The sequence below is a fragment of the Aythya ferina genome (assembly GCF_964211825.1).
Source record: "Aythya ferina genome assembly, chromosome: 4".
NCBI lineage: Eukaryota > Metazoa > Chordata > Aves > Anseriformes > Anatidae > Aythya > Aythya ferina.
The window spans coordinates 67,355,572-67,381,816 of record NC_140300.1 but is presented as its reverse complement, the minus strand read 5'-3'; the positions used below and the strand labels follow the sequence as shown (position 1 = coordinate 67,381,816).

The window sequence follows — 26,245 nt, the reverse complement described above, 5'->3', positions numbered from 1 at the left end:
CATACTCGATCTTTCTGATTGCTTTCTACAATGAGAAGTCCTGGCTCAGTGGATGAGGAGATGGCAGGTTGCTTGACTTTGCAAGGCTTTTCACATGGTCTGTACTCTTGTAGCCTGGGCTGCAATTGTGAGAATGTAAGTAGTAGAAACCCAGGTTTATTCATTCCAGAGAGGAGATGAAGGGGAATCTTAATTGCTGACTATAGCTAAAAATGGAGGGAGGATTACAGAGAAGACAGAACCAGACTGCTTGGTGATGGTGCCCAATGAAACAACTAAAAACAACATTGCACCAAAAGTAATTCTGTTTAGAGTGCTGAAACACTGAGAAATGGAGACCAAAGAGGTTTTGTCTATAAAAAATATTTTTTGTGTCACTGCAAATGATGACTGATCTTCCTAAGAAAGGATATCTTTGCAGATGTCATTACTCATAAGTCAGCATGGTGATTGAAGCCAAGAATCAGTGCAAGAAGAAAGGAAGAACTTGATTCAAGTTTCCAGTCAGGCAACAGTGGGATGCCAGGCATAATTTAAACAAGAAATGAAGGACAGCCCTTTCCATCCAAAGGTGATGCTCTCTCAGCATCAAGGCAGTGTATTCTGTCCAGGGGATATCTGTGTGCTTCAAGATGATTGATGTTTTTATAATAGGAAAGCAAACTTCCGCAAGTAGGGTGAAGAAAATTTCAGATTTTTAGGTCCCTCCTTCATCCAAACAATTCTATCTCCCATCCAAATAATCTGCTTTCCTATAAAACTCTGATCCCTCAAATCCCAGTTTATCAATTGATCCAGATTGCTTTACAGTAGACATCTCCTCTTTTAGTTATCCACCAAATTTTACCAATGACAGATGTTTCTTGAAGAAGGTTAAAAAATATATTAAAAAGGAAACCAAGCTATTTTGCTTAAGGGCAAATGTAACTATAGCTCAGAAATAACAGCAGCAGAAATAGAGAATAGGAGCATAAATTGCTGTATTAGCAGACAGGTATCATAGATGGAGGTTTATTCAGTAGTTATTAAGGTCACTTTATGATTTGTGCTATGAAACATCCTTTTTTCATTTGTTTGAACTGCAATTTCAACCGCATGTGCTGAAGTTTTCTATGCCAGATGTCTGCTCAGGTTAAAATAAACTCTCTCATAGCTCATACACATGAACTGTTTGAATTATGAAAGTTGGCATTCAAATAAATTGGTCATTTTCTAATTTCTGACTAGTGCTGGACCTTGGAAACTCTATAAATCTGTTTTTAAGTGATAATACAGGAAGGAGCGTTTTAGCATAACTTGTACTGAATTCTATTCCTACTATTTTTCTACCTGCTTTCTACTTTCTAGCTGGAAATGTTCCAGGTTTTGTCTCAGACTGAGGTTTAATTATTTTTTTTTTTTTTAAACTAGGGCAAATATTTTCTAACTCTTTTCGAAAAGAAGACTGTAAAAAAAATGTATTCTCAAAATTTATATAAAAAAAAAAAGTTTCATGACCTACTTTTAACTCTACTTGGGACAGGAAATTCAATCCAGCAGAGAAACAAATAGCTTGTGAAAAGTTTGTGTACACTATCTGAAACATTTTTGAGACAGGCAGACAGGTCCATTTTCTATTTTCACATTTTAACTGTTCTACCACTAAGGCACTGCATCATGTTGTTAAAATTTGCATTATGCAGAATTTAAAATTCTACTGATACACCCTTCCTTGACAGAATAGGAGAGAAGTCTTAAATTCATAGCTCATAATGGTAGCATTAGAGTTCCAGGTTTTGGCAGTCTTTTTAGACATTGTTTTCAATTAATACCACATGGTATCTACTTAATAAAGTGCCTTATTAGCATTGCAAACCTGAAATTTGCCATAGACTTCATGGAGCTGTTTCTAATGGATTAGATAATGGCTTGCTGCTAACCAGTCAAAACAAAACCAAAACAAACAACAAAACACCAAAGAACTGACAACCAATGACACTGTTTCAAGGGTTTGGCTTCTGCTCTTTCTTCTTGGATGAAACAATTCTTTGAGTATCAGGTATGGCTGTTTTTTCTTTACAGAGATTTTTTTTTTCTTTTGCTTAGTAAAGCACAGGCTTCTCACTTAAAACACCTAAGAAAAAATGTCTCTTTGCATGGGACAAACTTGTCTTTTCTAGGTTTGACTCAGTGCTTTGTAATTTCTCCTGGCATCTGGCTGGCTATTTCACCCTATATCAAACCCTCCCACATTGAAATCTATCCTAGGTGCATAACATAACACGAATTACTACCTTAAAAAACAACACTACACCTCTCCTTAAATGCAGAAGAACAAAAGATAAAGCAGATTCGGAAAGTCAGGAAATAATAACTGTTATTCTTTAGCTAATACATTAATCTTATCTTAAATGAATAAATAAATAAATAAATAAATAAAAATCCCAGACAGCTAATTCTTTCTCTCAGATCCCATATCAAAGGCCTAAGAAACAGAGTAAAATCTACTGACTTCAGTCATCTTTGGATCAGACCTCTCATGTTTAAATGCTCAGCCTCACTTTTATTTTGCTCTTCTCAAATTCTCAAGGAATCTGGCTGAAAAATACATTGCAAATAAATCTTGTTGAATGAATTGACACATTACATTTCCTAGTGATTTGTTCATAGCATCTAAGTATTGACATGATTCAGCAAAAACAAAATATGGTGGAGACTCAAATCATTAATTTCAGCATTCCATTTCTTGGACTGGAGAGCTGAAACTTTTTATCAAACCATCTAACAGGACGGGACTCTGTGGTGCATCCTTGGCAGATATATTTAGCATGGAATTCCTAGCCAAAGAGGGAAGACGAGCTATGATGAATGACTTCAGGCTACATGCACAGACTTCCAGTCTTAGGGTATGCCATGGGACTGGCAACAGGACCAGCAGCTCTGGCAGTCCATATAGCCTACAAAGTTGTATGGAATCAATTTATTATCCATCATATTAAGTTTGGAGTCATATATTTTTTTTTAATCTCTTGAACTCCTAGTCCTGGCACTCTGAGACAAAACATATAATTAAAACCTTCAGTTTATTGTTAGAGTTTAGGAAATCTGTGGATAAGCAAAGACAGTGAAATCCCATAGGAAATAACTGGTGCATATTGGGAAGAAAAGGGATGGGATTACTTGGAATAAAGAAAGGCTCTCTCCTGAATTCTTTGTATTAAAATTTTTGTAAAACCTCTAATTATTACAACACAAGACCTGCAATTCTAAAATCTAGGGTTTAATACCAGGCTTCTCAAATCTGTTTTTGTTCTTATGCCAAGCAGATGCATTTGCTATACTTCTAATTCATTTTCTGTGCAGCAGTGAAAACCACTCAACAACAACAACAACAAAATATTCCAAAACCCAGAAGATGGCAGAAAAGATACTGCATGTCATTAGAATAGAAGAATTCATTGCAGCTGCAGGAATTCGTATAGTCTGAGTTCATCTGCAAGTATAGAGAATGCACTGAGAAAAAATACTTTTATGGCTCAGAGCCAGATTGCACAATGTGTAAATTGGCTAGTTCTCATATATCTGTTCCCAAATCTTACTGCTGCCGTATCAGTTATCTTAAGACTTATGGCTAACAGATCTAAGTTAACACAGTTTACAGTGGTCTCTTTCCCCCCTTCCAATTACATGAATTCAGCAAAGCCCATAAGCACAAGGAATCTGGACAGGTGAAGTGGAAATTGATAGCAGAGTTAGGATTTTTCCTGTAATGAAGCTACTGTCACCTGTCTTTAATATACAGCTAAGATGAATGTGAAGCCTCTTCTGTAGCACGGAAGATTCTTCACTTGCAATGCCTATAGTGCCCTATGAGATCCCTGCTAGAAAAACTTAGGGTGATTAAGAGCTTCCCACTGCCCCACATCAAGCACAAAAAAATCAAGGAAAGACACAAAACATAGACAAGGTCCTAGCCAAGCAGTTCTGTATCCAATTAACTCAATGAAAATTCAGTAACTTTTCATAAACCTTCATTATCTCCTTTGATCATAGTTTGCCTTTTTATGACCCATCCTAAACTTTAAAGGGAATGTTATCATCAATGTCACATTAAAGAATCACAGCTCTCTTTCCACTTCTCACTCCCACTTTTGAAACCGCAGGAATATAATGAACTACTTAAAATATATATATAGTCAAAGGTAAGATGTTGACAGCTGTGATGAGATGATTGAATTTCCTTTTATCTTGCTTTTTAAACCTATGCATCCAGGAGGAATAAGTGCCACAACTCTATCCTGATGCAGAGTTCATGTGAGAAGGGCAATTCAATTGCCCATCATCAGTGCTGGCAAGAACCATAGCACAGTATAGACAAAATTCCAACAATTCTTTCACAGGGCTCTTATCACTCTGAGTGATTTTCTAACATGGTGGGATGACTCACATGACTGCAGTGCTGCAATGGATGTCTATAAACTCTTCAGAAGGGATAAGCTAGGAATGAGAGGCAGTGTGATAGCCCTGTATGTCAGAGTGTTTTCATTGTCTAGAGCTTAATAAAGGCGACAGCAGGGTTGAGTGTTTATGGGTAAGAATCAGGGGGAAGGCCAATGAGACAGATATCATGGGAGTTTGCTATAGACTGCCTAACCAGGATGAAAAGGCAGACAAAATATTATATAACCAGCCAGAAGAATTCTCACAATTGCTAGCCCTTGTTCTGGTGGATTTATCAGATGCCTCCTGGAAATACAACACAGAAGAGAGGAAACAATCTAGGAGGTTTCTGGATTATGCAGAATTTCATTTCCTGATGCAGCTGGTGAGTGAACCTACTAGGGAATGTGCCTTGCTGGACCTTTTTCTTGTGAACAGAGAATGACTTGTGGCTGGTGCAAAGGTTGGAGGTCTTCTTGGGCACAGCAATCACTTATTAATAAGAGTTTTTGTTTCTTGGAAAAGTAAGGAGTGGGGATAGCAGAACTACCACCTTGGACTTCTGGAGGGCAGACTTTGGCCTATCAAGGAGGCTGGTTGGCAGTGTCCCTTGCGAGGCAGCCCTAAAGGACAAAGGAGTCCAGGAAGGCTAGATGCTCTTCAAGAAAGAAATCCTAAAGGCACAACAGCAAGCTGCTCCCATGTGCTGAAAGATGGATGTTCTGTTCATTCTGTTCAGCCAGCATGGATGAAGACCAGCCTGGCTGAACAGAATGCTGTGGCTAGAGCTCAGGAAGAAAAACAGGGTTTATGACCTTTGGAAGAAGGAGCCGGCCACTCAGGAGGACTACAAAGATGTCATGAGGCTATGCAGAGAGAAAATTAGAAGGCCCAAAGCCCTGTCTGAGCTTAACCTGGCTATTGCTGCTAAAGACAAGACAAAGTGTTTTTAGAAATACATAAACAAGAAAAGGAAGACTAAGGAGAATCTCCATCTTGTATTGGATATGGGGGGGGAACCATAGTGACAAAAGATGAGGAAAAGACTGAGGTATTTAATGACTTTACCTCAGCCTTTAGTATAAGACCAGTTGTTCTCTGTGTACCCAGCCCCCCAAGCTGGTAGATATTTAGATGTGATGCTTAGGGACATGGTTTAGTAGTAGACTTGGCAGTGATAGATTAAGGGTTGGACTTCAAGATCTTAGAGGTCTTTTCCAACCTAAACAATTCTATTATTCAAACACAACTCAGTTAGCTCAACTTGGTAATGACAAGATTAAAAACAACAAAATAAAATTAAAAAAAAAAAAACCAAAACAAAAACAAAACAAAATAAAACAGAAAACTATTATTTTTTCTTAAAAGCTTCTCTTAATGCTGTCTGACACAAAGCAGTCTTATTGTCAAAGATAGACTAAGCAGCCCCTGTTGTCCGCTCCCAACAATTGCATCATTTTGGTTTGTATTAAAGGAATATCAAGGCATTCCAACAATTTGGCTTTCAACTTCATGTCTGAGCTCCCATTCTCTAAACTGGGATAGATTAGCTACCTTATCTCCTTAGGATGCCACTACTATAGCTTTATAAGTACCTATCACAGCTTAAAATAAATAAAATGTTATGAATACTTCAGTGACAAAAGCATTTGGTTAGAAAAATGCAGGACTAAATTTCAAATGGAACAGTTCAGAATGATGCTCCAGAGCACAATTTTGATTCCAGACCTTCTGCCTTTTTAGAAGTTTGTAACATTTCATGTAACTCCCTTAATCAATAAAATCAGTCCTGAGCTGATCCCCTAGTGTCTGAGTAGTCCTGCGCTTCCTATGTACCTCAACAGCAGTAAGACTGACCTTGCTACCCTACAGTAAAAATTATTTCCCATGAAGATGAGTTAAGTAAACACTCACACAAATTCTATTCACATGCACTGCATATAGCACTCAATACCACATCACACATCCTATTTTATGATATTTTCCTTTCAACCCCATGGCTCTCAAAATTGCATAGTTTATTATGTGCTGACAGGCAGTTGATGCTATGGAAAACACAAGTTAAATGCCAGATTACTTTGAAGAGCGACTGAAAGCTGGTATATAACACAGGTAGACTTCTATTAGCAATAGATGTGAGCTGGCCTGCAGAGCTAATGCAAGAGATTTCTCATCTCAGTTTTGTAAATTCAGTTCCCACTGCTGTTAATGAGAACAGCACATTTAATTTTCTTTGTCAACAATCTGATAGCACAAGCATGGCCAAGTGAAATGCTTCCTACTCTGAATGCTGATTTATCAGATAACACAAAAGCTTATCAGTAATATGAATTAGTTTAAGCATCATATTAAATAATGCAACAATATTTTTTTAAGGGTAAATCAGACAAGAATTGCAAAAGAAATATTGCAGTGACAGATACTGAACCATGATGTATATGAGTTTAATTTACAAATTGTGAGCTACGTAAGTTAGCATCTATTCTATCTGTATTCAAAATATACTTCCTAAATTGTTACAGAGGCCAAAGAGATTTCTGAAAGTTTCCAGAGAGTTCTAATTTTGGCAAAAACTCTGATACCCTTCTTTGCAAGATTACGATCAATCATCATATATGATAGCCCAGATGGTATGCATTCAAAGAAATAATGATCCAGTATTAAATATTTCATTTACATAATGAATTACCTGGGAAAATTTTATGTGATCATCAAAGATTATTAATCTTATCAGGTTGATTAATTTTAATGTGAAACCACATCCATCTTCAAGAATTTTGGACAGCAGTTCTATTTTAACAGAATGATAACAACTAAACTCTGCCCTCCAAATAACAATAATACCATACCTTAAAAATAATACTACTGATGAAGAGAAATTCAGGGATCAATATGTAAAAGACAAAATTCATGACCTGGCATAAAGTGAGAAGTAATGCAAGAATTTTGGTATCACGAATAACAAAAACATGAAACCTGAGTAAAGCAGAACATGGCTTTACTTGCCCAAAGGAAAGTTTGCTTGTTTTTTTTTGATATGGGAACACTAAATCATTCAAAGATAATCTCAAACTCCATCTTATCTATAATTTTAAGGCACAGCTGATGTGCGTGATTAGACTTGAGAGTCTTACTTCAAAGCCTGACAGAAAAAGCCACCAGGATTTGCTGGTTTTATTTCTCTTCTTTTTGAGCTTCTAAAAGCTGCTGGAGAAGAGTATTAGTGGCATAGGTTTGTTGAGATATTCCTCAAATTCTCATTATTAGAGGTAATTGGTAATAGTACTTTTTATGTAAATTACTACCTTTGCTATTTGTTATGTGGTATTATTACTGTGATTATTGCTGTTGTGTTTAGATACCTAATCAGTACTAATATTATTATCATAATGGTGACTGTGAGGAGAACTAGAAGCTCCCATTTGGTGAATTAAAATACAAGGAGGAGCAGCCTCTGTTCCTCAATCATTTCAAGATGCTGCTGTCAATCAAGTGCTGCTTTACAGTTCAACATCTGTTGGAAATATTTTCCCTTTCCAGTAAAGCTCAGCTGCAGCTCAGCTACACCATATGTGAATTTTTAGGCTTTTCTTGTTCATGTTGAAGAAATACTTTGTTTATAAAGATAAAATGATTAAGACGTTCTCCCATCTCACAGGGGTTATTTAGGAATGACAGTCAGTTGCTAGTGGCTTGGACTGGATTCAGATCAGTGACGTAAATAAAGGACATTCTGTAATTTGTTGTCATTTCCTGAACCAGGCACAATGGTGTTTTACATGTTCACATCAAGGGAAAGCATGTAATTTGATCAAGCTGCAAGTGCAAACTTCTTGGCAGAGCCTGAGGGAAAGCAATGACAATAATAAAACAGATAGGCAGGTTGTCAAGAGAAGTGAAAGCACTTTTAACTGCACACTTTTGAAGAAAATCCTGCAGTGGAGGGGCTAAAAATGTTGTCTACAAGAGTGCCCCTGGCTACCCTGGAGTTGAAGGATTAGTTCACGAACTGTGGACATGTCATTACTAAATGAACTCAGATAAGAGTTAAGTTAATTCATTCATTCAACTCTGTTTTTGGCAGTGGAGCAAATTCTCAGTGATGTAAATCGGGACGGGAGCTGTGACAGTTTCCAGCATGACAGTGCCTGACCCTAGAAGTATTTATTTTGCTTGAAAAAGTAAAGACAGTTTATATGCAAATTAGATGCAGCTTTCCAGCTCTGTATAATTTGTCAATATGGGTGTTAATTTCACAAAGACTGAGCAATTTCTGTTCTAGAATAATAATAGGACTTGATCCTACCAACCCTTACTTGTAGCAGTGCTCTTCTTGTAGTGGTGGGACTGGAGGCTTAAAATAAAGACTACTGTTGTGAACAGTTCTGGGATAATGCACATCATATGATGCTTTCTTTTCAACAATTTCTTTGATGTATTCCTTGATCTGGTTCAGAATAATGAGTAATATTAAGAGTTAAAATGAAATGCTAGGACATCCCTTAGAAATCAGCTTTCCTGGATTTTCAGGGAGTGGTATTTTTTGCAATTGGATCTGTGTGTAGATAAAAATGTCATTTTATAGGGGAAATCTGATATTAAAACTACTGTTACCTTTTCTCCTCTTCATTATAAATGGATTTATATCTGAATGTAGAAAACATTATGGAGCTTAAGCCTGTCACATGAAGCTTTTCTTGGGAGAACTTCCCCTCCTGGGAGTTTCAGGTATAAATCCAGATTCTCTGATTTATTTCCAGCATTGATAGCAATGGTCTTGATCTGCAGACTCTGCTTTTAAGGATTTGAAAAGTCTTAAAGCATCTTTAAAACCGGGGGTGCTAAATCCTTTTCAAGGTGTGTCATAAGATCATAATGCAGGCTATAGGCATACTATATTTTTCAGAAAAGACATGTTTAAAAGTGTTTTCTCAGACACAATACTGAATTATATCATTTCATCTGAAAACTACCCAAATAAAATTATCAGATGCAGAAAATGAGTAACTGCATTTCACTTCCATCTTCATTTCACCTTCTCCTTAAAACACTTGAATTTATTTTGTTTTAATTTTCTTCTGGCCTAATAAACATTGACATCAAGATTATCAGTTGACTAACTGAAATCCATCCTAATTGTAATGTACGTGTTGTGAAATGCTTTTGGTAATGTTTTCTAATAATTTTTCTCCAAAACAATCTGTTTATAATAAAGTTTCTAAGGAAAACAATTGATACTATTATGTGATAAATATAGCCTGTGATTCAAGTTTACATTCATAAACTTCTTAAAGCTAGGCAATTAGTTTTCTAGAATTCATCTTAAAATAAAGCTTACAAATGTCTGTTCTGTTTTAATAACTACTCTAAACCCTTGTATTTGGAACACTGACATGATTGGTGAATTAGTTTACTTAGTTAAGCATACAGTCTTGATTGATTTTGCTTTCTTTTGTTTATCCTAAGTTCTTTTCTAATATGCCAATATTATTTCTATCCACTTCAGGTCTGTCTTTCATTCATTCTTTATATCCCTTCTTTTTTCCTTCATTTCCTGTTTCCTGTTAGACACAATCTCTCCATCCATGCCAAAAGCAGCGGTTAGACTTGGCTTCTATCTACTAAAATGCCATGGATGTCTTTTAATCTGCACTTAGAGTGTGGAAAGACTCAAGCGCTTCTCATAGTATCATAAAATGATTTGGGTTAGAAGGGACCTTAAAGATCATTTAGTTCCAACTCCCCTGCCGTAAGCAGGGACTCTTTCCACTAGACCAGGATTTCCAAAGCGCCATCCAAACTGGCCTTGAACACTTCCAGGGAGGGGGCATCCATAGCTTCTCTGGGCAACCAGTGCCAATGCCTCACCCTCACAGTAAAGAATTTATTCGTTATATCTAATCCAAACCTACCCTCTTTTAGTTTAAGTCATTACTCCTTGTCCTATCACTACTCTCCTGCTTTCCTGTAGGCACCCTTTAGGTACCGGAAGACCACTATAAGGTCTCCCCAGAGCCTTCCCTCTTCCAGGCTGAACAACCCCAACTCCCTCAGCCTGTCTTCATAGGAGAGGTGCTCCAGCCCCTTGGTCATCCTCATGGCCTTCCTCTGTCTGGATTTGCTCTAATAGGTCCATGTCCTTCTTGTGCTGGGGGCGCCAGAGCTGAATGCAGCACTCCAGGAGGGTCTCATGAGAGCAGAGCAGAGGGCAAGAATCACCTCCCTTGCCCGCCTGGCCACGCTTATTTTGATGCAGCCCAGGATATGGTTGGCTTTCTGGGCTGCAACCATATATTGATGGCTCATGCTGAGTTTATCCATGCCTGTATTTGTGCTTGGGGTTGCCCCAGCCTAGTTGCAGGACCTTGCACTTGGCCTTGTTGAACCTCATAAGGTTCTCACAGGCCCATTTCTCAAGCCTGTCAAGGTCCCTCTGGATGGCATCCCATCCCTTCCTTCCAGAATGTCAACTGCACCACAGTGCTTGGTTTCATCAGCAAACTTGCTGAGGGAGCACTTGATTCTGAGTCTATGTCACTGAAAAAGATATTCAACAGTGCCAGTCCCAACACTGCAGACCTTTAGGTTACTTAGCTGGTCTTGAACCTGATGTTTTCCTACAGTGGGCAGTTCTTCATTCTTTCAGTCACTGCCTTTGCCATTTGGGACTTGGGCTACGTGGCTAGAGCCATTGCCAGTGAAGACTAAGGCAAAAAAATGATCAGATTGGGAGGATTAGAAAATGGTAACCTGGGAGTATTAGTATTATCATAGCAGTATTAACACTTACCTGAGTCAAAAGTCATTGCTGAAATCAAAATTAAAAATAAAGTAGTTCATTAGTCAGTGCTGTATCACGAGAGAATGTTCAACTTATATCATGCCAATGATGTTAAGAGCAGACAAGCAACATCTTCCAGAAAAAAAAAAAAATATATTTTCCATACTCTTAATGTCACCTGACTAGTTGTAAAGTTATTTACCAACAATAAAACAGGTAGAGTAAGTAAGTGTAAATAAGAATCACAGAAAGTTAGGGATTGGAAGGGACCTTGAAAGACCATCTAGTCCAGTCCCCCTGCCAGAGCAGGAATACCTAAATCGTGTCACACAGGAACGCGTCCAGGTGGCCCCACTCCCCGCCACGGTCAAAATGGCGGCCGCCCTCAGGCAGCGAGGGTTGTAGTGGCCGTGCTGCCGCGCTGGCCGCTCCCCATGTGGCCATGGACAGCTATCCTTGGCTGAGGCGGGGAGTGCCCTGCTGCCGGCCCTGCACCAGTCCTGCCTGCCACAGCACTTCTACTGAGCCACACCTTCCCATGAACACAAATTAAGCTTCAGGAAGAGCAAGGAAGCATGTTTAAATTACATTCTGGACGCCACACTACAGAAGCAGTGGAAAAGAGCCACATAGTTTCTGACCTTCTACACTGAGGCACTAGAGAAAGACTTTTCTACAGAATACGTGGGTCCATTAGAGATTATTTGGAGAATAGGAACATAAATTCTGTGCAACCATTCGCATAGCAGCATAAGAGTTCAACTCTTTCATAGATGAAAACTTTAGGAGTAAAAAGGTACTTGAAGGTTTAGGTGAAGCCTACCAAAACCTGTCCCTGGCAAAAAACTGAAGGTTTGGAGAACAAACAACTGTTTAGGATAAAGAGATGAAACTGATTCAGGCTTACAGGGGACTGCTGGACTACTATAGCTGGTCTAAGCAGAAGAACATCCTCTTAGAGTATGAGAAGGATGGATTTGAAGACTTGTCTGTTGAATGGGAAATGCACAGTTGCTTTCAGAAGGCAGCAGTGAATTTAAAGGAGATCATTAAAATACCTGGACTCTGGGATCTGTTTGTGAAATCCTGTGTGGATTTGTTGGAGATCTATAGAGACCATCACGAAGCTCGCAAAATGTTAAGTGAATATGCCTAAAACTCAAAGTTTGTGGCTAATCCCAATGCTCATGTTTAATTCTATCAGTTCCTACAGAGACATGGTGCATCAAAGAAATCACTCATATCTGCACTCAAGATCTTGCATGATATTGTTCCCTCTCATGAAGTAATGACACATTTTAATATCATGCTCCAAAAATCAAAGCCCCATACAGTTGTTTGAAATATCTACAGAGCACAAAGTCAGAATGCAGAAAGAAATACCAAGTTTATTCTAGTACTTTTCTGTAGCACTTACTACTGCCATTGCTAGAAACAGGTCAGGTCAATTTTTAGTCTGACTTTGTACAGCAGTTCTTGTCCTACAAAACTGGCAGATCTAAATGCCACATCAGTTCACGGAGAGTTGCCAAAAGAATGTCACCAATATTCAAACCTCATCCATCAGTCTCATTTAGGAAACTGTTTTTATGCAGGATAGCACATACCATATGAACCTGCTTAGTCCTGCTGCAACTTGAACTTATTTTAAATAACTACATCCTTTCTTGCTCTATTATTATTTTTAATAAGGATGAAATTAAGCCTGGACTAAAATCTTTGCCTGAATCTGACCCTGTACACATTTCCTTCCTAACATCTATACTTGAAATGTATAATCTCCATAGATAGCCTTGTGCCTTCAGAAACTATAAAACATTAAGTATATAATCCAAAATAACGTCTGCCTCACTGAAACAATGTTAAATCAAACTTAAAAGCTCAAAGGCAGTTTAAAAAATAAATAAATAAAAGCTTGGTTTCTTTTAAATGGAATAGGTTGAGTTGTCCAGGGAAAACCTCTTTCCCTGTTTAACCTTCTCTCCCATTTTTGTCCTCCCCTCCGTTAATAATACTTAGTTTCTCCAGGTTGCTGCACATCTCTCCAGGGGACTCCTTTTACATATGGAGCCACAGGGTTGCAGAATTTCAAACAGGGATTTTTAAGCCACATTCTCTTCATTTGGGAAAATGTTAAGAGCATTTAAACAACAACAACAAAGGAACAGAAATATCAAAGAGGATGGAGCTAGAACTTTCAATGAGCCGTGGCTGTGCTAACACATTGTAAGGATATAAAGACACAATTCTGGAAATCTTTAAAAATGTTTTTCTTTTTTTTTTTTTTTTTTTTTCCATATTATTTTATTGCTCATTAAGTGAATTTTTATTTGTTTCAAAACTTATTACAGTGCTGCCATAGTAGGCAACATTCATGTTCAACCAAATTCATGTTCTTTCATGTAGACTTCAGGCCATGTGGCCACATAACATATATTTTGCAGTCACACATAAATTGCAAGCTGTCAAATCTCTGTATCACTTATTCCTGCTATCATCCCAGGGTATTTTTATGAGCCAAGACACTTTTTTATTTGTTTTGAATAACCAGCAAAAAGAGACAAAAAATACCTAATGCAACATTTCCATTTTCCAAGACAAGTTTCACAGAACTCAGATAAAGGGGCCCTTGATGCTTCTGCAATGCATACAATACCTTGATACTCAAGTTTCAGTATCAAGTGACTGAACAATAAAAATGAAAAGTCTGATTCTTCTTCTAATAAACAAATAAGTAAACTTTTATAAAAATATTTACTCGCCAACATATACTTTAGGAAAACTCTATACTACTAAATTTTCTAGTGAATGAAAAAAGTAAAATTACATACCTTGCCTACCCTGCCCAGGTTATCATGTAATTCAGTTAACTCATTCTCTGGTAAGTGCAAATTACTTAGAGGGAAGAAAAAAAACGTAGGAAAAAATTCCTTGGTTCCTTGGTTACATCACACATTTCACCACCCCAGTTATTTGATCATCACATAAGGAAGCAGAGCACAAAATCATGACACACACAGATGAAAATAACAGAAATAGGATGGGAGACAATTTAATTGACACTGTTGAGGTACCTACTCCTGCTAGATACCTTCAGAGGAAAGTCACTGACATTTATTTTCAATTGATCGGTATGGTAGCTAACAGGGTCTCAGAATTATTAATTTTATAGAGACATCTCTCTTTTTTTTTTTTTTTCCCTCAAAAAGTAATGTTAGGTTAAATGTTGCCCAATTTGATTGTGGATGGTGAAATTTAGTTAGCTCTATCTTTTATTTGATTTCTGAAAAGATCCCGAAGTAGATAAAATCTACTGTATATATGACTGGGTGTCAGCACCAACAATCCCCTTTCCTTTCCCTTCTCAAAGTGTGTTTACCTGGATGATGGTAAGTGGAAGTTCAGTTTTCTGTTCATTCTACTGATTTATCTTTTTCATAAGTGAGCACTGACCTTACCTTCTTCTCTGAACTTTTCTCCATTTTTTTTTAATTGCCCTGTCCTTGAAAAAAAACCACACCACACAAACAAACAAATCACCATAATTTTAGCCAGAACCAGAAATCCTGGCATTTCCAAGTTAATGATCTAATCAAACAGGCCTATAACAGTAAAACAGTGCTGATAGGTAACTTGGATAAAGTCAAGGGGCATGCAGTTCTCCCAGTCTGAATACAAGGAGTCAGCTTTGGGCTTGGGTGGGAGATACATGAAGAAAACGCAAAGGAAATGGAAAGTTGGGTCTTCATATACTGTTGTTTGGAGAGAGTTAAAAGTACTAGATTCTCAGCACTAAATTTTCATATGCATACTTTTTTTTTTTTTTTTTTTTTTTTTTTTTTACTGTATTGAGTTACTTTTCTACTGATGTTTGCATCTTACTTTTGAACACTAATTGCTTCAGATTACCAACCATATGTAAAAAATGTATATATGTTTTTTATTTTTAATGGGTGGACAACATCAGCCTCTTCTGCACAGGCTGCGAGAGGTTATCAAAAAGGTCATATTTTTTGCACCAGGAACAGAACTAGGTTTTACCCACAGGCTGAAAGAAACTCTCACAGTGCCAATGTCTTTGGCCATCCATCTCTAACATAAAATCCCAATGCATAAAGAAAATGTTTGTGTAATTCTTGGATTTAGTCTGTCTTATTTAATCAGTGTAAATGTTTGTGGAGTCTCAGACAGAAAATACTCTAAGTACTGTAAAAAGACAGATTTTACATTTATAGTAGCAATGAACCTAAGACACGTTTACAGGACTGCAGTTCTGTCTCACAACAAACTGCTTTCACCCAGAACTATTTAAGGAAAATATATACAATTCTTCATCTACACTCAGACAAATAAAAGTGCTTTCACAGTAAACAGGCAATGTAAGATATTTAACAGCAACCCAAAAAGAGGATTAGAAAACTACCACTTTTGACTTCAATGGAGAAGGAAACACCATGATTTCATTACTAGCCATATATGCCATGAAGCACACATAGTTCCTTATACAGAAAAAGATGACTCAGAATGAAACACAAAGTAAATCAGACCACAGCTGAGATGGAGAAAGATAACATAAAAGGAAGATGACACAAGAGTCAGATGTACAGTAAAATAAACACACAAACAAAAACTTTAAAAGGAAATGTAGGTAGCAGTTTGATATCAAGACAATGTTGAATTTAAGTGCACAGCATCAGGATGCCCTAGGACCACTAGCCAAGGATGAAGTCATAGTGCTATAACAAGCAGGGCAGGTTGCCCCATTCCACCATGCCAGAGGCTGAAAACAACCATCAAAAATGTTGCAAAAAGTTGGGGCTAGCCCTCTGCTTCCCACAACAACCCAGCCCAAAGAGTTAGCAGGCAGTAACCTTGGCTGCGGCATTATAAATCTAGGTTTGACATGTTTCTTCCCTCCCCATGTTGAGGTTACCACCCTTCTCTTGCCACGAAGGATCTTGCTTAATCTTATTCTGGAGTGGCTGCCAAGCACCTTTGTTTCTTTTCAGCTAACACTTTACGTATTTTTGGACATCAGTTCAAGATTTGTGGACAAAGCTAGAGTGGCACCTGCAGCATTCTTCACCCTCTTCCTTAGACTCTTCTAGGCACTGCTGTCAGAAACCTTTCTTTTTCTGGGGAGCAGAGCATGCACCTGGTGGAGCTTGAGAGTATTTTCTGCCTAGCTGGTACCCCCTCTCCTTGCTATAGTTTTCTGGTACACAAACCATCTATACCATCCCATTATGTAGATTATCTTCTGAATATTTTACTAGTAAAAACAATTGCACTGTATTATCTTCCCCCACAGTTAACAAATGATTATCAATGTTCAGGAGCTGTTATTATTAGTGGTAGGACAATGATTACTCGGTGAAACAAAACTGATCACAAAGGTGTGTTTGTGCACGCAGCCAGACACACCAGAGAAGAGCATTGAGGGGGGGTGAGTAAAGAACAGGGGAGAATAACATAAGATTAAACCATATATTAAGAAATTAGGCCCTGGGGAATGTCAATTTTCATAACATATTAAAAACAATTACAAACAATTAAGACCTTTGAAAAAGCTAAGGGAGTATAGCTGATAACTATATTCCAATTTCCATCAAAAAAAAGTTTCTAGGATTGTGATTTAAAGCATTTGACTTTACCCATTCAGAAATATGGTGGTAAATGCCTGTAGATAAATATTGTAATTATTACTTATATGAGTACTTTCATGGATTTCAACCACTGAAACGAAACCACTGAAGATAAACAAAAGAATGAGGATATGTGAAAAGGAGTAGTGTTACACACCTACTTCTTCAAATACTATAGCATTTCTGATGTGCTATGCTACAGCTCAGTGTTAACATTAAGAATTAAGGGCCAAAAGAAAACAAACAAACCACAACACAGTGTCTCAAATCTGTTTCAGTGAAAATTTACATGAACGTAAGTGCCCATCCATACACACGTAAGCATATATTAATACACATTTGACGAATGTGAGAAGCCAAAGACCTGTGCTTAGAAAAACATGACCACAGATTTAGAGTGCTTGCAGTTCCAGGTATTCAAATTTCCATAACATAGGCCTGATTTTTTCTTTTTTTAAATATATTTTAGAAGTTCTACAGAAAGCCAATATCAACTGAAACCAATGCCTTGTTAGATCAATCTTCACTGGGTAAAACAATTCTGTCATTTTACATCCAGAGGACAAAACATACAGTTTTTGACCTGTAAGAAAAAAATCAGAAATCTCTAGCAGTGTCCACAGATTTGTAGTTTTTTTTTTTTTTAATATATATATTATTTATTATTATTTTATCTATAATAAGCATGGAACAAGCAAGACACAGTGCATAGATCAAGTGAACTTGGGACTATGGTATCCACAGAGACAAATTTCTCCTACCTTTCTTCTACCCATGTCAAATAGTCGGAACTCACATCCAGGAAATAGGGAAAAGGAAGAGGCCAGGTTGTCAGTAACCAGAAGAAAAAGAAAGAGATAGAAAGATTATTCCCTACCTAAGCACTGAGGGAGGTAAAGAAGAAATAGTTGAAGAAGAAAATGAAAGGGACCTTGTAAGGCCATCTAACTTCATCATTTTTTATAAGGGAAAGTTCTTTGTACTAGATGCACTTTAGAGAAGAGCTTTGGCTCATCTGAAGGTATTAAATGAGTGCACTAAGCAGACTGCAATTCAAAATCAGAACACAACATGATGCACTCTACTTTACAGCTCCGTGTGACCTTACTGAATGAAGGGGTTGGCTTCTGGCTGTTTAATGTAGACATGTTTCTTTAAACACAAGTCCAAGTAGTTTAGAGCATACTGTGACTGGATGCACTGAACAGTAAGCAAAATATTTTCCTTTTTCTACCCCACTGGTTTCCAAGGATTTTTCCCACTAAGCATCAGGGCTGAAGGCATTATTATTTTTCACCTAAGAACTGAGTTAATCTGTTAGAAAAATTGTGATCAAAAGCATATTCAGCATTGTTCCTTCTCATACAGCATAATATTCTCGTCTGATGAATGGAAATGTCTAAATGAATCAGGCTTGCTTATTAAAATACTTCATTCAGTTAGCAGGAACACATTACTTGATTCATTGTAGTGCAGTGGCACTTCAGGAGCCTACAAGTGCTGTATTACAATATTTAACAAAAGATATACTATTTAAATTAAGTGTTTGTGAATAAGTCAGCAGTGATTTGCTGGAAGCATCTAAATATAAGCATAGTATTTGCCCAGTGACACTTTTTTCCTTTTGGTGTAGGATAAAAGTGCAAAATACTTTTTAAAATCTTCAATTATGTTGCAAGTTGCAGAATTTGTCATTGGCATTATTAGCCTGACATTTATCCTTTTGTTCAAATAGCTCTGTTTAATAAAATGTCCATATCTTTTTTCAATACATAGCTTTCCTATGTACTCGAGGCTTTAAATGTGTTTTAAATATTAACAAAGCTTTCATTAAAATGCAGAGACAAGGGTGGGGATGCTAATAGAAAAGGCTTTATTCTGTCTCCTTTAGTTTTATGTGGAAGTATTAATCAAAACCTTCATTAATACTGCATGAATTCAGAGCCTTGGCACAACTGGAATACACATTACTTCTTATTTATATTACTTTTATTTCATGGTAAATGGTACCCCATTTAACAAAAAAAATAGGAGATGAAGGACACTTATGCACATATAAAAATGTTATATGGCAGTTAGGCAAATCTCACATTCCAGAAGAACTTTTGGATTTACCAAAAGAAAAATTGAAATCCAGTAGGAGTCTTGAGGAGCAATTCCAAAAATATGTGATTGAGACGATGACTTCATCTGGGACAGACTTATTATTCAGTGCTGAAGATTTACAGTTAAGGTTTCCCTCTTTCCTTTCAAGAGTTGAGGAAAAAAAAAAAAAGTTGCACTGTTCATAGATAGAAACATCCAGGAAACTGGGAGAAGTTAAACAGAATTAGCAACAGCACTGCTAAATACAGAATTATGTGGGGAAACAACACACCTTTTTTAAGATTAAAGGCACAAATAACAGAAGTTGTCACAGCATATGAGGGAAAGGCTTTCCCTAGATACATACTGTTCAAGGACAGAAATGATAAAGGAAGAGTTTCATATTAGCAGGAAATTACTAATATCTGGTCTCTGCTAATCTCCTGGGATCTGTGCTGTATGACATACTCATACATGAACTAGATATTTAAGCTCTAAAAAAAGATGGAAATCACTAGTTTTGAAAAACACAATGTGGAAAACAACCTTCTACGGGAATTCTGCTGACTGCACTGAGAACAAAATCTCATTTTTGGATTTGAACAGGTAGATAAGAATTTCACTAAGAAGGTTTTTTTTAGAATCAGAGGAAGAAGTGCCATGCACACGTGAGATGTGCGTACATCACATGACATGAGTTCGGGCTTTTAATTGCAAAAAAATGCACAGTGGACAATTTCTGTAAGTTAAGTACAATGCAGAAAAACTTACATGAAATTGCACAGATTTTTTTATTTAAGATACATATGCATCTTTCTGGATATGATGTATTTAATTCCAAACAGCAACACAAAGATGAAGAGAGAGATATGAAAACCAGAATTAATCTGTAAGCTCCAGTCATTATTACGACTGCACCGAGAACCAAATGATATAAGTAATCATATTAAAATCTATATTCATGGTTCACTTGTAGACCTATCATTATTCACTATATGAATTTTCTAAACAACGTCTCCAGTTATTTGCATCTACTAGAAAGCCACTTGAGCATTTTCATTATATGTATTACTCCCAGTGAAGTTACAGAATTTTGCTTTTTAATTTTATTTTAAGAGTCGTCGTATGGGAATACAGAGCTTTTCATTTTCAGTGTTTCTATTTGTTTTTGGCAACCCTCTCAATGAGTAAAGTACAAACCTGATCCATATTACACTGGATGATGTAAGGCAGCTGCTTAGCTTATGCTCGGAGAGAAAAAATAAAATGAAATAAAACTGCCTGTATTTGGCCTTTTCCAAGACTTTTTACGGAGAATCAAGTTACTAAGTTCGGGTTTAACTGCATTAATGTAACACATGGATATTTTTCAGTTCAGAACAACTTTATATTTGCCTATAAGTCTACAGTGTAAATATAATTATAGAACTGGATAAAATCTCCATCCTAGAAAACAAAAAGGAAACTAACTTGATAGTGTTTTCTTTTGAAAAACTAAACTACTATGTCAGCATGAACATGGTAATGAACAGAAAACTCAGAAATTAACAAAATTTTAGATTTATATAATTTGCCTTAGTTTACAAAAGATAAATGAAACTTTCAAACCTGAAATCAGCACCACATTATACAGCACATTAAATCTGCTTTGCAGTTTCCGTAGTATAGCTGTCTGACTTCTAAGGCAGATGTCCAAGGCAATAAATTTGCAGGCAGCAGCTTTAAATTTTAGTGAAGAAACACATCCAAGTACTGGGTATGCTGAAAATGAAACTAAAAATATCTTATACAGCACATTGTGCTGTGTAAAATTTGCAGAATTTGTCATTTTAGATTGTTTTTGTAATCTCCAAACCAGAGGTTACTCTAATTCAACATATACACAATCGCCAATGTTTAGGGGTAGGCCTCTTTTCAAGAAGAGACAAGACAGAAAAGCACCTTAAACTTACTCTGATAAAGGTTCACTCCAATTCTGTACATTCAGAATTGGAAGGGGCTTGAGGGGTCTCCTGTCTGAAGAAATAGCAAACCTTGTGGAGAACGATCAATGCCATGCTCCAGTTCAAACTCCTGCCTTTACCCAGCTATTTGGCAACCCATTTCCTGGTGTCTTTTTAATTACACATCAGAGCCCCCGTGGTAATGTTTATACCATTCATGCACTTAAAGGTACTTCACCCTTCTGCGTTTAGTGACAGCCTAGCAGACAGAGAAATGAAGAAAAAAGAAAAAAAAAAAAAAAGAAATGTGAAAAAGATGCAGTATTAGGACTTAGGAAAGATGTATTACACCCTAAAACGCTGGCTACTTCTTTCTTCAGTCATAATAAAAACACATTGAAGTGTATTCACATGGTAAATAAACTACAAACACAACAAAGGAATATGAAGTGCCAAAGTTCTCATTAAACCCTATCTATATCCATATATTTACAAAAACTGGTTTCAGCTGCCAATGAAGAAGCCACGATACAGATGTGTGGTTCATGAATGTTCATCCTGTAAATTCTGGGAAGCACAAAATCTATGGTACCTAGCTCCCCCCTTTTTGAGTCAAAGTTGAGAAAGGAAATGTCTCCCCTTTGGTCTGGACTATTAACTTCCTCAGCCTGATGATAACAATATTGGTTGCACTCACTATTCAACACCTCCTTGCCTCTAATACTACCACATGGGTACGAACACCACGTTGTAGCTCTACAAATACTCGTTTTCTCTTTATATACAGCAGGTGTCTGCCCCCATGTTTAAAACTCTTAAATGGTGTAATCATATATGTGCCTTTCTTTGCCATTTATCCAAGGTTTCATTGTATGTCACAACAAACTTAACGGGCAACAGGTAATTATTAGGCCAGATAGTTCAGGTGATCAGATCAGTTCCTTAAAAATAGTAAGAAAGGAAGGAAAAAAGCCCCACACATAACAGTGTCTATCGAGGTGTTAAGCTGCACAGAAATTGCAGACAGGACAAGAATAGGATTGATTAGAAGCTATGATATGTTCATGAATCCTGCAGGGAATCTCTGGTACGCACAATGCATCCTTAGTGCAAATCAATACAGACAGCCTGACAATGGCCCTCGAGAATGGAAGTGCAATCAGGCTGCTGCTCCAAAAGACACAGCCAGGCCGGCAGCGAGCATACAGGTTCTCTGCTCCCAGCATCCACAGGAGTGAAAACGTCTTCTGATAATTATGACCATTTGAATGATTTTCCCTGTTAAATAGGTTGTGACATTCAGGAAGATATTCTGGATTTTGCCTTGTAATGGCACAATTACTCATCGTTAGAGCATAGTAGCACCATTGTGGGGAGCCGCTAGCAAACATCAGCCTCACAAGCTGCAGATGATGTCTAATTTGAACAGAAGTTGTGAAGTTTTCCCCATATCAGCTCAGCAACTTCAAAAACCCACTTGCATAATCATGAAGTCCTGCAGCAACTTTTTTTTTAAAGACAGAAGTTACAAAATGAAGGCACGTATACATCTCCCAAACCCCCAAATGTTATTTTCAGGTGCTCAGCTGTAATTGTGTAGGCTCTGTTCACTAAAGAACAGTAGGTGGACAGTCATTTTTACAACATTTACTCATTTATTTCTCAACACAGTGTCTAGAGTTATACTTCTTCCTATGAAAAATCTTCTGCAGTCTCACTAAATCTCTCCATAACATATGGTCCTAACCCTTCTGTTTTTGAAACAAAATGGGATTGGGAGAGGAGAGAAGTTAGATTCAGTGCATAGTTGCAAAGGAAAATACCCGTATGCTTAAAAGGTCAGTGAACTTCTAAAACACAGTTTGCAGTCCACATTAATTCAGGACCTTGAGTTAAATGTAAATTTAAAAAATAGATTGAACTAATTCCCTCCATTCCCTGTTCTCTGTAAACTCGAATGCAATTGAACATGCAGAAATTAAAATTGAAGGAAAAAAAAGCCTACTGCTACCCTGATAACCACCTTTCTGCCTCAGAACATTGATTTTTAAAGGTATTTTACTGGCATTTTAAATGCTGGTAATTATATATAGGCATGCTATTGGCAGCAAGCTCTGCTCCTGCAGACAAAGTGAATAAAGATACGAGAGAGCTTTCATCTGCCTTTGCAAGAGATGGTCACAGTAACTGACTGACCCCATTCTTTTGTCCCACAGCTTGAATAAGTGTGTTGGGAATTAAAGTCAGGAGGAGCACGTCTAAGATCACTTCAGACACACCCAACATGGATGGTTCAAATGAACTGCTTGTGCCCAGGCCCTTACGTCATGAAGAAACATATGACGAGAGGCACGATCCCCAAAGCAACTGAAATGAGCAGAGAGTTTCCCACAAATGTACTGAGCACGATTTCTGCACACCTGTGATGGTGTTCTTCCTCACAGACCTGGCTTATTCACAGCATCTGGCCTAAGCAGATAACAACCAGTGGCAGTTGTGGGAGATTTGTCCATTTTGTGACGGCTGCATCCTGAATTTGAGGGAGACCAAAGACCAAAGCCAAAGACTAATTTGAGCAATGCACCCCCCCCCCCCCCACACACACACATCTGATTCAAGTCAAATTTGGAAGAAATTATCATCTGTAGGCAAATATGACCATAAGTCAACCACCTTACCCCATAAACAGTGAGCAGCCCAAGAGCCCTTTGAGCAATTCTGACATGACAGCAGGCTGCACACCAGGACCTCCCCTTGGGCAGTGATGCCTCCCAAGGTTACTTCTGCCTAAGTGGTAAGAGAGGACCCTTATCACTACAGATAGCTGGTTAGTGGGCTGGGAAAGTAACAGCACCCTAATGCACTGTAATGCTGTTTTGTGATCACGCTTTATAATTTTAAAGTAGCATAGAGAATAGGTATAATGCATATAACCCTTTAAACATAAACCATTGACCCACTCTAGGACTAGGAAGTGGATTCAGTCACACTTAGGTTCGTTACCTCTCTGGTTCAAGGAGGTTAGAAAGCAAGGGGTGAGGCAGCTGTAGATACTTGGTGATAGTGAGTTAGATGCTCAAATTCACAGGACACAGAAAGCACATTTGTCTTTAAGCAGGTACTTATTTCTATGGTGAAAAATATTCAGGAAACTAACCAAGAAATGATAAATGAATATATAATATTTAAAATTCTCTTGGATAAATCATCCTTGGAGCTTTATTGACCATACAGTTCTGAACCTTTTGTTAAATAGATTAAATGCCTCTAATGTAAAAATGCCTTAAGTGTGACCACTTGTGGACCTAAAGTTAGGAGCTCAAATCTTTAATTGGACATTTAAATTTTTCTTTCATCCTGAGAGGCTGAAAACTCTTAGCTCCCATTGCCTTTGGAAATTTAGATTCCAACACTATACTAGTCCAAAAAAAAAAAAAAAAAAAAAAAAAGAACAACAACAACAACAAAAAAAGAAGAAAAACCCCTCTCCATGCTTCTAGTGTTTTTCATCAAGTATATTTTCAGTGTGGGATTATATTTCCCTCTCCAAGGAACAATTATGTAAATAAAATTAACATATATGTATTTATTTACATTACACACACAAAACACAGCTAAAATCACTTTTACCCAGAATATGATTGTTTCATTTCATAAAACATCTTGATATTTTTAATTATTACTGATTTATTAATTATACTAATGTCCTGCCACAGGAAAAAAGTGTGAACTTAGAGTATGTTGAATTATTTTTTTTTTAGTTTATTTAGTAGATTTTCTGCCACGCCATTTTTATAGTAGCCTGATGAGTCATACATATATGAAAATTTACACACAAAAGGAGTTTAGTGTATCTTAAGGTTCTCAAGAAGCTTTTGTGAATTTTCTGCAGATAGTCTTATTGGAAGAAAAAAAAAATGAAATGAAATATTCCAGCAAAAATATATTCATTTGTGAAGAAGAATTCTATCAAGGCTAAAGGAAACTAAAACCAGCTTACAGCAAGGATGATCTAGCACAAAGAATAACTAAAGCCAACAGAAAAATCAATCCAATATTCCACAGATAAACAGCTCTCAGTCTAACAAATTTACTAATGCTCAAACATCAGGGACAAAATTGGAAGAGTAAACGTTAATGAACACCATGCGGCTGAAAACATAAATCTGAAACAGAATGGAAATGACCACAAGTGATATCCAATTGTGACCAGAGACCACAGCACAACATAAGATAAGAACGTAAGATAAAACAATCTCCTTCTCATAAATCTGTTTTCAGGACCAACGGGAGCTCTAATGGACTGCTCCATCTAAGCCCATAACCAAAAATAAATGGCAAGTGACCCTCTTCTAATTCCCCATCCAAGTCACTTGGCTCATTACACACTTACATTACAATGATAGAAGTCAGGTAAGCGACTCATCCAGAAGAACAAGAGAAAAATGCTCTTTGATAACTTCCTTGAGCGTATCTATCTATCAGCACGTTAGGGAGGGACAAAAAGACGGAAAAAACTGATGACACAGAAGTATCGAGTCAAGAAAGGAAGGACAAAAGTGCTGGAGGTTAAGAAGAAAAGAGAAACCAAGAAGGGAAATGGTTCCCTGTGAAGTTATTAATCAGAGAAGTTAACCCCCAGGCACAGTTTCCTGTGACTGTCTCAGGCATAATCTATTCGTTATTGCTATAAAGCGATGGCAAAACTCTGAATGCCTAGTCCTCTAATTTACCACCAGAACTTGGGAAGAGAGGAGATGGGGTGACCTTCCATTCGAAGAGGGCTCAACAGAAAGAATAGGAATAGAAACAAAAAGAGAGCCCAATAATACACACTGCTGCCCGCAATCAGCCTGTGAGCCTTTTGCAGAGCTGCAGCAAGCAATCCCTCCCAGCAACTTAGGCACCCTCTGAATTAGAGATTCCCAAATGATATATGATGTACGGTAGGAAAGAGCCTCAAGGCTTTAGAAAGATAGAAGGAACTGGAGGCAAAATTCCACCTCACCTTTGGGGCATCTGGGATTTCTGAGCATCCTTTATTTGACTCTGGGCAATCTGTTTTCACACAGACAGCTCTACAGCCTATCTTTATATGCCCTTTTTATGCCCTTTATAGGCAAACCGTAGGCCACCTGTTTGTGTATGCCTGCACCCATACATGCATGCATACATAGTGATGAGCACTTGGATGATCATAAAATGAAGCAGTGTTTGCCAAAAAACTCTCATCTCTCCAGGTCCTCCTAGTGCTCTGTGCCTTAAAAGAGGTGCAATTTAAAGGCACTGTAATTATTCCTACATAAATAAAATACACACATGACAAAAATATTCTAGTCTTAAAATTACAATCAGGAACTGCACTGAGAATT

At 37.4% G+C, this 26,245-nt stretch overlaps 1 protein-coding gene and 1 pseudogene across 2 annotated transcripts in view; one reads left to right on the top strand and one right to left on the bottom strand.

Annotated features, from left to right (window-relative positions):
- Positions 1 to 26,245, bottom strand: part of GRID2 (glutamate ionotropic receptor delta type subunit 2) — a 777,731-nt gene that overhangs the window by 160,567 nt on the left and 590,919 nt on the right. The gene's annotated exons all lie outside the window — the stretch shown is intronic.
- Positions 11,573 to 12,542, top strand: LOC311436743 (TATA box-binding protein-associated factor RNA polymerase I subunit A pseudogene; annotated as a pseudogene). The gene is made up of 2 exons: positions 11,573 to 11,598; positions 11,755 to 12,542. The product of its transcript is annotated as a TATA box-binding protein-associated factor RNA polymerase I subunit A pseudogene (transcript).